This window comes from Clarias gariepinus, chromosome 22, assembly GCF_024256425.1.
Source record: "Clarias gariepinus isolate MV-2021 ecotype Netherlands chromosome 22, CGAR_prim_01v2, whole genome shotgun sequence".
Taxonomy (NCBI): Eukaryota; Metazoa; Chordata; class Actinopteri; order Siluriformes; family Clariidae; genus Clarias; species Clarias gariepinus.
In genome coordinates, this window is record NC_071121.1 from 8,449,720 (window position 1) to 8,458,447 (window position 8,728).

General features: G+C 40.0%; 1 protein-coding gene across 2 annotated transcripts in view; it reads right to left on the bottom strand.

Moving 5' to 3' along the window:
• The window catches only part of ctnnbip1 (catenin, beta interacting protein 1), a 38,596-nt gene extending 33,537 nt beyond the window's left edge, over window positions 1–5,059 (bottom strand). The window contains exon 1 of one of the 2 annotated variants that reach the window (XM_053483357.1): window positions 4,476–4,500. The gene's annotated coding sequence lies outside the window, so the exon portion shown is untranslated. Of the gene's footprint in view, window positions 1–4,475; window positions 4,501–4,918 lie in introns of those variants that run through there. The other variant, XM_053483356.1, reaches the window with a different exon arrangement.
• Between the last annotated feature and the right edge of the window lie 3,669 nt (window positions 5,060–8,728).

Genomic DNA, 8,728 nt, shown 5'->3' on the forward strand with positions numbered 1-8,728 from the left:
CCAAATAATCATAACCTCCCCTTCAGCGCTGCTTCCAACTTTCTGTCATCGACTCCTATTTAATATGGAAAATATTACAGCATTTGATGCAATATATTGACTATACGACAGATTATTTTTTTCCCATTACCACTGGGTCACTCTTGGTTCAGACTTAGTTGATTCTTTACTAATTTAACACACAGGACTAATTATGTAGAAATAAAAGCTGAAGAGACAAATTCGCCCCTGTCCTGAAAATCCATAGGAAACGAATCTGTTATTTTTAACTGGAGAAATGTCACATTATGGGGAAAAACTGCTACACATGACGGTGTGTCTTGCATTGAGTGCTCATCATGAATTACAATAGAAACACTACTGCAGTGAGTCGGTCCCGTCGGGATTTCACCGGGAAGGATGAGGATGTGTGCGAGAGCGAGCGAGAAAGAGCGAGAGAGAGCTATGGTTATGCTCTGCAAAAGACTTATGATGGATTTATGTAAAAAGAACAGTTAAAAACAACCATGTTTCCATTCTGACTAACTGGCTCGACACTGATTGTGCTGGAAAGAAATAACAGCAAAAACATCTGGTAATCATAAAACAGAATAAAATACTAGGTTGCACCGTGCTGTACGATACGAGTCAGCTCTTAGTTACTGATCTGTACCAAAATCAGCTCAAACACATTTTAACTCGCAATACAACTGCAATTTTTTGGCCTGAATATACTCTAATGAGCAATATCATTCTATAAGAAGCAGCTGATTCTATAGCCCACAGCTTGGGGGCAGAGAAAGAGAAAGAGAAAGGAGAGAGAGAGAGAGCTGAATGGTCAAGCTCTCTCAGGGAGCAGGGATGGGTGGCTCTCTCCCATCAACCACGATGTCAGTCACATGGGCATCTGTGAAATCCCACAAGCAGAAGGAACAGATATCGCTATTCTCTAAGTGAGCTCGAAAAAATGCGGTTGGCCGGAGTCACGTGTCTCGAAGGAAACATATGATAGCCTTCCTTGTTACCTAATGTGCCTATTGTGCCTTAATGATGGGTGTGAATTGGCTACAACTAATTAAGGGGAGAATGAGCGCTTGGTAACAAGTGAACATGAGCTGAGCAGAAGGCAGATTTTTATGCTAACATGACAAGCTGTGAGATTACACGAACTACTAAATCTAATAATCAGCCGTACTGTAAGAAAAATAAAACTCTTCAGGGTGTGCTAATATAGAAAAATAATCACTTTCCAGGTGGTAACAATAGCTTTGCTTTGTATCACACCAAACTTTTTGGATATTACATTTCATATAACTGCATTCCCTTAAGTGGTTTGTTTTATCTTTGATCGAGGTGACAAGAATTAACTGTAAGCAGTGTGAGACTTTATGCGAGTTTTTACATTAGGGCCCCGGAATCATTTCCGAAAACACTTGACCCCAAAATCTGGTTCGCTTTGATCAGTAAGAACACAATCGGTCCGCGCTCGGGAACCGTGCCCAAGTTTGCTTGAAGAGGTGGTTTTGGGCACAGTACAGCGTACTTGGGCATGGATCGAATCAGATATGAAAGCCAATTGTACCTGCGAACGGAAGTTGATTGCTGTTTAGACATGACGCCATCAGTGCCATGCCGATTGCAGTGCCATCTGCAATCTCAGTGTGCAGCTACTTTAGCATGCACCAATCTTATTCCCTGACCTACACAGCCATAGCTGATTAAGTAGAAAGAAAGCGCTGCTCTCAAATAGCAACAATATTAGGCCTTCCTCGTTCTCTTCTCCCCTTGTGTTTAATGGCGACTCACAAACCAAATCAATGCATACTGCCACTTGCTGTATCGGCGGGTGTAAATACGCAAGGGAAAATTATATTGTTAACGCTGGCCAACAGGGGAAAGGAAAGTTACAAATCATACATGACTAATGAGAAAATGCCAGAGTTTATTTGTCTTAGAGAAACTGGAGGGGTTTGATGCTTCAATGCAAGACGTTTCAGCCCGGTTCCTTAAAGCAATAAATTCCCAGGTCACTACACATCTATAACTTCATACAACTTGCATGCGATAAAAATAAATCAACTATGAAAAATTTTATTATACTGGTAATGTTCCAGTACTGATTCTCGGCATGACCTCATACTCAATTCTTTAATTATTCGATGTACTCTAGTGTGCATGGTGCTCTTTTGCACAAACCTCTAAGCAATCCATCAACAATCCTTTCACATCTAATATTTCATTAACGTACATAAACAGGTTCCATAGATTGTATATTGTTTTTGATTTATTAGAAACACATCCCTTGCTTTGTTTCAATGCTGTATAGTCTGAAAGAAACTGGAGGGGGTTGAGCTTCGGTGCAAAACATTTAAGCCATAGCATATAAAGCGTGTCGGAGCATGGCAGGGGGTTTGAGCCTTGCCTAAGCCTGCTGCGCAAAGACAGCTGATCATCACCCCAAGGGACACAGAGGCTGAGCTGCGCCAGAGCTCCACCTGCTCCGGCTTGGGAACCCTGAGCGAAGTCCTAAACTGTGTCAGATTGCTGTGAATACATATTATATCACGACTATAATGAATATCAAGTTCAGGACCGTTTGCTAAAGCGTGGAAGACAAACTCAATAATGAGATGGAAATCAAAATCAAAAGGTACGGTCTTATTCAAACGGGCCGAAAAGCAAATTTCCATATCAGATTTGACCATTTTTGACTGACTGATTTCCTATTTTAATGCTAAATGGACTGAATGTGAGATGCTAAGCATAAATATTCCTTCTGATGAACAGAAAAAAGATTTAAAAATCATATAATGTGGAATAAAAACATTTTTTGTATGGTTTTGTCAGACCTACAGAATTATTTAAATTTTTTAATCCCAATTTTCAGGCTTAATTAAATAAGATAACTATGACTTTTTAAGGGCGTTTTCCCGTTAGATTACAGTGATGTGTACCATGCCCAGAAATGATTAATCACTTGTCCCCACTACCCAGCTTGTCTAAACAACGATCTACTTCCATGTTCAGGTAATATTGGCCTCCACATCTGATTCAGGATCCCAAGCATGTAACGGTTGCATTCTCACTGGTCAAAATTAACCAGGCTTTGAGGCCACATGCTCTCAGAAACGATCCCAGAGCTGTAATGTAGAAACGCCCTAAGAGAGAAACCAGACTCTACAGGGAACCTGTGTTCATTTGTGTTATATATTTTATACTTTATAATCATCTATAAAGTCACATTATTATAACCGTAACTGCGATTATGATTATTTACTGGAATATCAGTTGTTGTGGTGGATCTGGAGTCAACCCCGGAGTCACACTGGGTGTGAGGCAAAAATACCGACAGGGCGGGCAGAACATTCAGACACACACGGCTCACATTGCAAAATGGTTTGTTTAGTAGGAGGACACTGGAAATCCCCCAGGAAACCAGGACACACGGAAACACCATAGAGACAGTAATCAGAGGTCAGATTCAAACCCGGGAACCCGGATGCTACGAGGAGGCGATTACTCGGCACTGATTTATATTCAGTTAAAAAGACGGCATGATGAAACAGACTGTGAAAAAACGATGCAACTGTTACTAGAAAAAAAATTGATGCTGACATTATTCTGAAGGTGCTCAGGCAAATTCATTCCCAGTAATTCACGGCATACTGACTCTGACAGCGCTTTAAGTGCACTCTGCGTATCAAAGAACCGCAAAAAAAAAATTCCTGACGTCAGTAACGGCATCAGCTAGACTACCAGTCAAAAGTTTGGACACACCTAATTCCATGGTGCTTCCTGATTTTTATTTCTTTTAACTGTGTAAAACAATGCTGAAGGCATCCAAAATATGCAATAATCTCCTTACAGATTAATGCTCTGTAAAGTAGTCTTCATTACGGCTCTAATCCGAGGTGCTGTTTGTTAATTAGCGTTTTCTATGGCTGGTAAGTTTTTGTTTTGCTTTCCTGGGATGGTCGTCACGAGAACCGGTTTCCTCATGATGCTTGATGGGTTTTGCAAATGCGCTCCACAATACCGTTCTTGCACAAACTATTCCAGAACAGCTGACGTTTATGTCTTAAAATAAAGTTGTTGCTTCTTAATTACCTAATGCCATACGTATGATTTCAGGATTTCCTGTGAATAAAATCAAAACAAGAGCATTGTTCTAGAATGTGGAAATCGAAACCTGTGACCGTTACTGTACATTAAACAGAACAGGTGATCTATGTTGGCCACCCTCCTGTCCGAACGTGAGCCGCGAGCCTAACATGACAGTCGCGTCCACGTCCACAATGGGTCCGAGGGCGTGAGGGGACAAAAATAGACGGTGATCAACGCTCTGTCGAAGTGTTAAGCCATGGCATTCCTGATCAGTTCATATTCCAGACCATCCCTGTGAGTAATGAGTGTATAATGTTACCTGATCTGCACCATGATTAAGAGTGTGTGTGTGTGTGTGTGTGAAAGAGAAAGAGAGAGCATACAATACAAACCTGTATAAGGCAATCAAAGATGTTTAGAATTAAAATGCTTACAAAATGCTCCAGCAGGGATGTGTTGATCAAACTTGAGATAAAAACTAAAGAGAAGAGTGGCAGTGCTGATGATCTGGAGACAGAATTATTACTCTATACTCCAACAATTTCTTCAAAACATGTTCTTTAAATAAAATGTACAGTTACATCATCACACAGTGGCACTTCTTCAACCCTCTGCCTCCTCGCACACATTTTATTTACCTTCCTTAAGGTGTTAATCAGTAGCGGAGCGAGCTGAGCACACCGGGGTTTCTAACAAAGCCTTCAATGAAGTTCCCATACACTCAGCACTACCGCTAGCTAAGCTAAGCTACCAGGCTAACCCTGGATCCTCAATGCTAACACAATTCACGCTTTTTTATTTATTTAACCACACTAATCCAACTTTTCTCACTCACCTCTCCTGGTCCAGGATGTTTTTTTCCCTGCGTCCCTTGTTCGCGTCTTATTTAAACGTTAAGTTGTTTCTAAGGAAGCGTCCTGTTCCGGGGTCACATCCCCGACAATCGGATGGGAGTTCCGAATGGAGCCAAAGAAGGAGCTGAGACGGTGTGTTTTCGCACCCGCTTTCCGACAGGCCCCGCCCATTGCGCTAGGATTCGTTCTCTTGAGCTATGCGCTGATTGGTCACTGTCCGACGTGACTACGGAAAACCAGCCAATCCTTTTAGAAATTGCGTGAAAACGGGTGCTTAAAGTCAACGTGAAAAGGAATTAGGGGACCTGACGGGGAAAAAGGTGCGCTGCACCAGGTTCTGCTGTGGGCTATAAAGCGATTCACCGCCAGGGGACGATGTATGTGCACATTAAGGATTTTGGGGGGGGTAAATTCGATAAATTGTCTTCATTAGGGTGTCTTCATTATAACCGTTGGATTCTGATTGGTCAGAAGATTTTAATTATTTTAATCTTGATTAACAGCAGATCTAAAGGTGCGGGTGAGACTTGCACCTCCAGGGTCCGGGTTCGATTCCCAGCCAGACTCGATTCCCATCTCTATGTGCATGGAGTTTGCATGTTGGATGTGCTTGTGTTTGCTGGGTTTACCCCGGGTACTTCGATTTCCTCTCACAGTCCAAAGACCTGCACATTGGCTTTCTTAAATTGTGTGACCCCTGTCCAGGGTGTACGGCACCTCATGCCCTAAGCTTCCTGGGATATAGGCTCCAGCCCCCCCCACAGCCCCCCCCCCCCCCCCCCCCCCCCCCGAACCGCAAACATGAAGACAGGATAAAGCGGTATAGACGATGAATGAGTGACTGAGTGAGTGTCGTTAGACTGGAGGCGTGGTGGCTTACTGGTTATCACTGCTGACTTGTCCGATGGATGCAATGCTGTCCTCAGTCGTGGATGCGGACGGGCGTCCGTCTTCTTTTTGATAGCTAACACTTGTATGGCCTTCCTTGAACTCCTGTATCCATTTGCAACAAAACACTTTCTCCATACGGTGCACAAAGTCTTTAACAGCACCAGTTACAGCTTCAGACTACAAAAGCAAAGCGCTGCACACTGCTCTTCTGATGTAACATGATCACACCTGCACAGCAATGACTGGGAGACAGCAGCCTTGAACAGAAACCGCTGATAAAACAGTGCAGCCAATAGAGGTTTTAATATAACTGGAGCATGGCTAATTTCTGACAGTATCTTATTTATACTGTCTTTTTTATTGAGTTAATAACTGGAAAATTCTTAATTAAAATCTGGAAGGATAGAGGTGAACCATCATCTTTGAGAAAAGCCATACTGCATCAGCATGATCGGAGAATACTTAACGGCTTAGTGAAACCAACTGTAAAAAAACAAAAAAAACAAACAAAAAAAAAAACAGTAAGAGCATTTCCACATGAACAATATGAAGAGAACTCAAGGGACTGGGACTAAACAGCTGTGGAGCCTTAAGAAAAATACTTATCTGTGAATAATTGGAAAAAGGCCATGTGGTCTCGTGAGAACAAATTTATCCTGTTCCAAAGTGATGGGTACACCGGGTTAAGCCAACATTTGACTAGAAGTGAACTCACATCTCACATAAACTTCCTGGTATCCTGATGCAAAAATAGTATTCTAAATTACCATAATATCTATTTAAAAAAATCTCTGACAGCTTTCATTATGCAACAAAACTTAACAGGAAGTGGCTTATTAGTTTCATACAGATTCCTGTAAGTTTCCATTAGAAATGTTTCTGGTATTAAAATACCACAAAAAAACAGCATTTCTTTCATTGGTAGATAAAATATACCACCAGAACAAAAATAGATAATCTAACAGGAACCATTATAGGCTGTGAAAAACATACTAAATGTTCTTTAAGCTAAAAGCTTTTACAGTTGCATTATAACAATACAATACAATAAATGTTTTAAGATTAAAAAATACTATGTGTTTACTATGTGTAAAATAATAAAACCATTTTTAAATATTGATTATACACTATTAAAAAATAGTTACAGTGAAACACACTCATACTTCAGTGAGACGTTTGAATTTGTATTTGTATTGTTGCTTTTCACCTCTGTTATTTATATTGATGGTGTCATAATGTCACAGAGGATACGAGCATGATGGTAGTACAGTATACCATCATGCTCGTATTCTGTACACTAATCATTAAGTTACACCACAGGACTGATTTTCCTTTAAGACTAGACTGAAGGCAAAACAATCGCCAAATTGTCACGTGCGGGTTATATTTAAGTTTAAGTAAACATTTCACTGTAACATAGTGTATCCATCTGTCTGTTATCTGTACCACTTATCCTATGTAAGGTCACAGGGAGCATGGAGCTTATCCCAGGGATCTTAGGGCAAAGGGTGGGGGTACACCCTGGATGGCACATGCCATACAATCAAACACCCATTCATGCAATACTGGCAACTTGGAAAAGCCATGCATTCTATACCACATGTTTTTTGACTGTAGGAGAAAAAAACAAAAACCCACCAAGATTGAGAACATGTAAACTCCACGCCCACAGATCTGAGGCAAGATTCAAACTCTTAATCCTGGAGGTGTGAGGCAACAGTTATAACCACTAAACCACCATTTTTTTTTTCCAGTTTCCAACTTTCTTGAAGTGTACAAAGTATAAATTTGTTTGAAAAAAAATCTTTAAACCATTTTTCATTTTCCTTTCACTTGACAATGTTGTGCCACTTTGTGTTGGTCTGTCACATAAAAAATAAAATCCCAATAAAGTGCATTAACAAGGCACTCCAAATGAATGATGGTATACTTTTCGATGTATTTCTATAACTTTGAGTAAATAAAATCAAGCATCTGAAATTTCAGCATTGATAAGAATAAAATGCACAAAAAAGTATAGAATAATGAAGCAAATACCAGACATGGAATCATTAAAGTTTGTCCTTTATGTGATTTAAAGCATTTTATAAAACAAATTACAGTATGCATTGCACATTTAGCAACACCTCTTATGCAATGATTGTGCAGATATTTGGTGTACATGACTGGAAACCAAAATAGCACACATTTCAGTTCATGATCTTGTCTGCCATCAAAGCTGATGAATAAATAAAAGTCCAGTAAGAGTTCCTTAAGTTAAAATTTTATCTGTTGGTAGTTTTTGAAATGATTAAGATTTGGCCACTGTCATTTTATTACGAAGAAAGCGGTGAGGCAAATGAGAAGCGTACGACTGACTAATTACTTGAAGCACATTACCTACTGTGAATTTCAACCCTGCTTTAGCACATAGTTTCTTGGGGATGCATAGCGCTGCTCAAATAATTTGCTAAATCATCTAAAGTATGATGAGCTTAGCGATTTCTAATGAATCAGGTCAAAATTATTGTAGATCTCAGAAGCATTGCTTTGTTTCATTATGACATCATGTTAGCATCCTGACTACTTATCGCTTATGCTAGCTAACTAGATAGTTAGATACTGTAGATATATAATTAACAGGATTGTCAGTGAACTACTGTAATATGATTGTACATTGGTAAAAGAAAATGTCACCAAATGAAATCATATCATCATTACATTTTATTGGTATGTTTATTTACCAAAACAGCTAATCAGGACACTAGCTCGTTAGCAAGCCAGTATGCCTCCATGTAGGTAAACGGTCTCACATACATTGTACCTGTGCTGAGACATCTAGCTTTTTACAAAACCCTACACTTTACAAGTGGTCAGTACCATGACTTTAAATAGATAACTCTGAGAGGAAATTTGTCGAA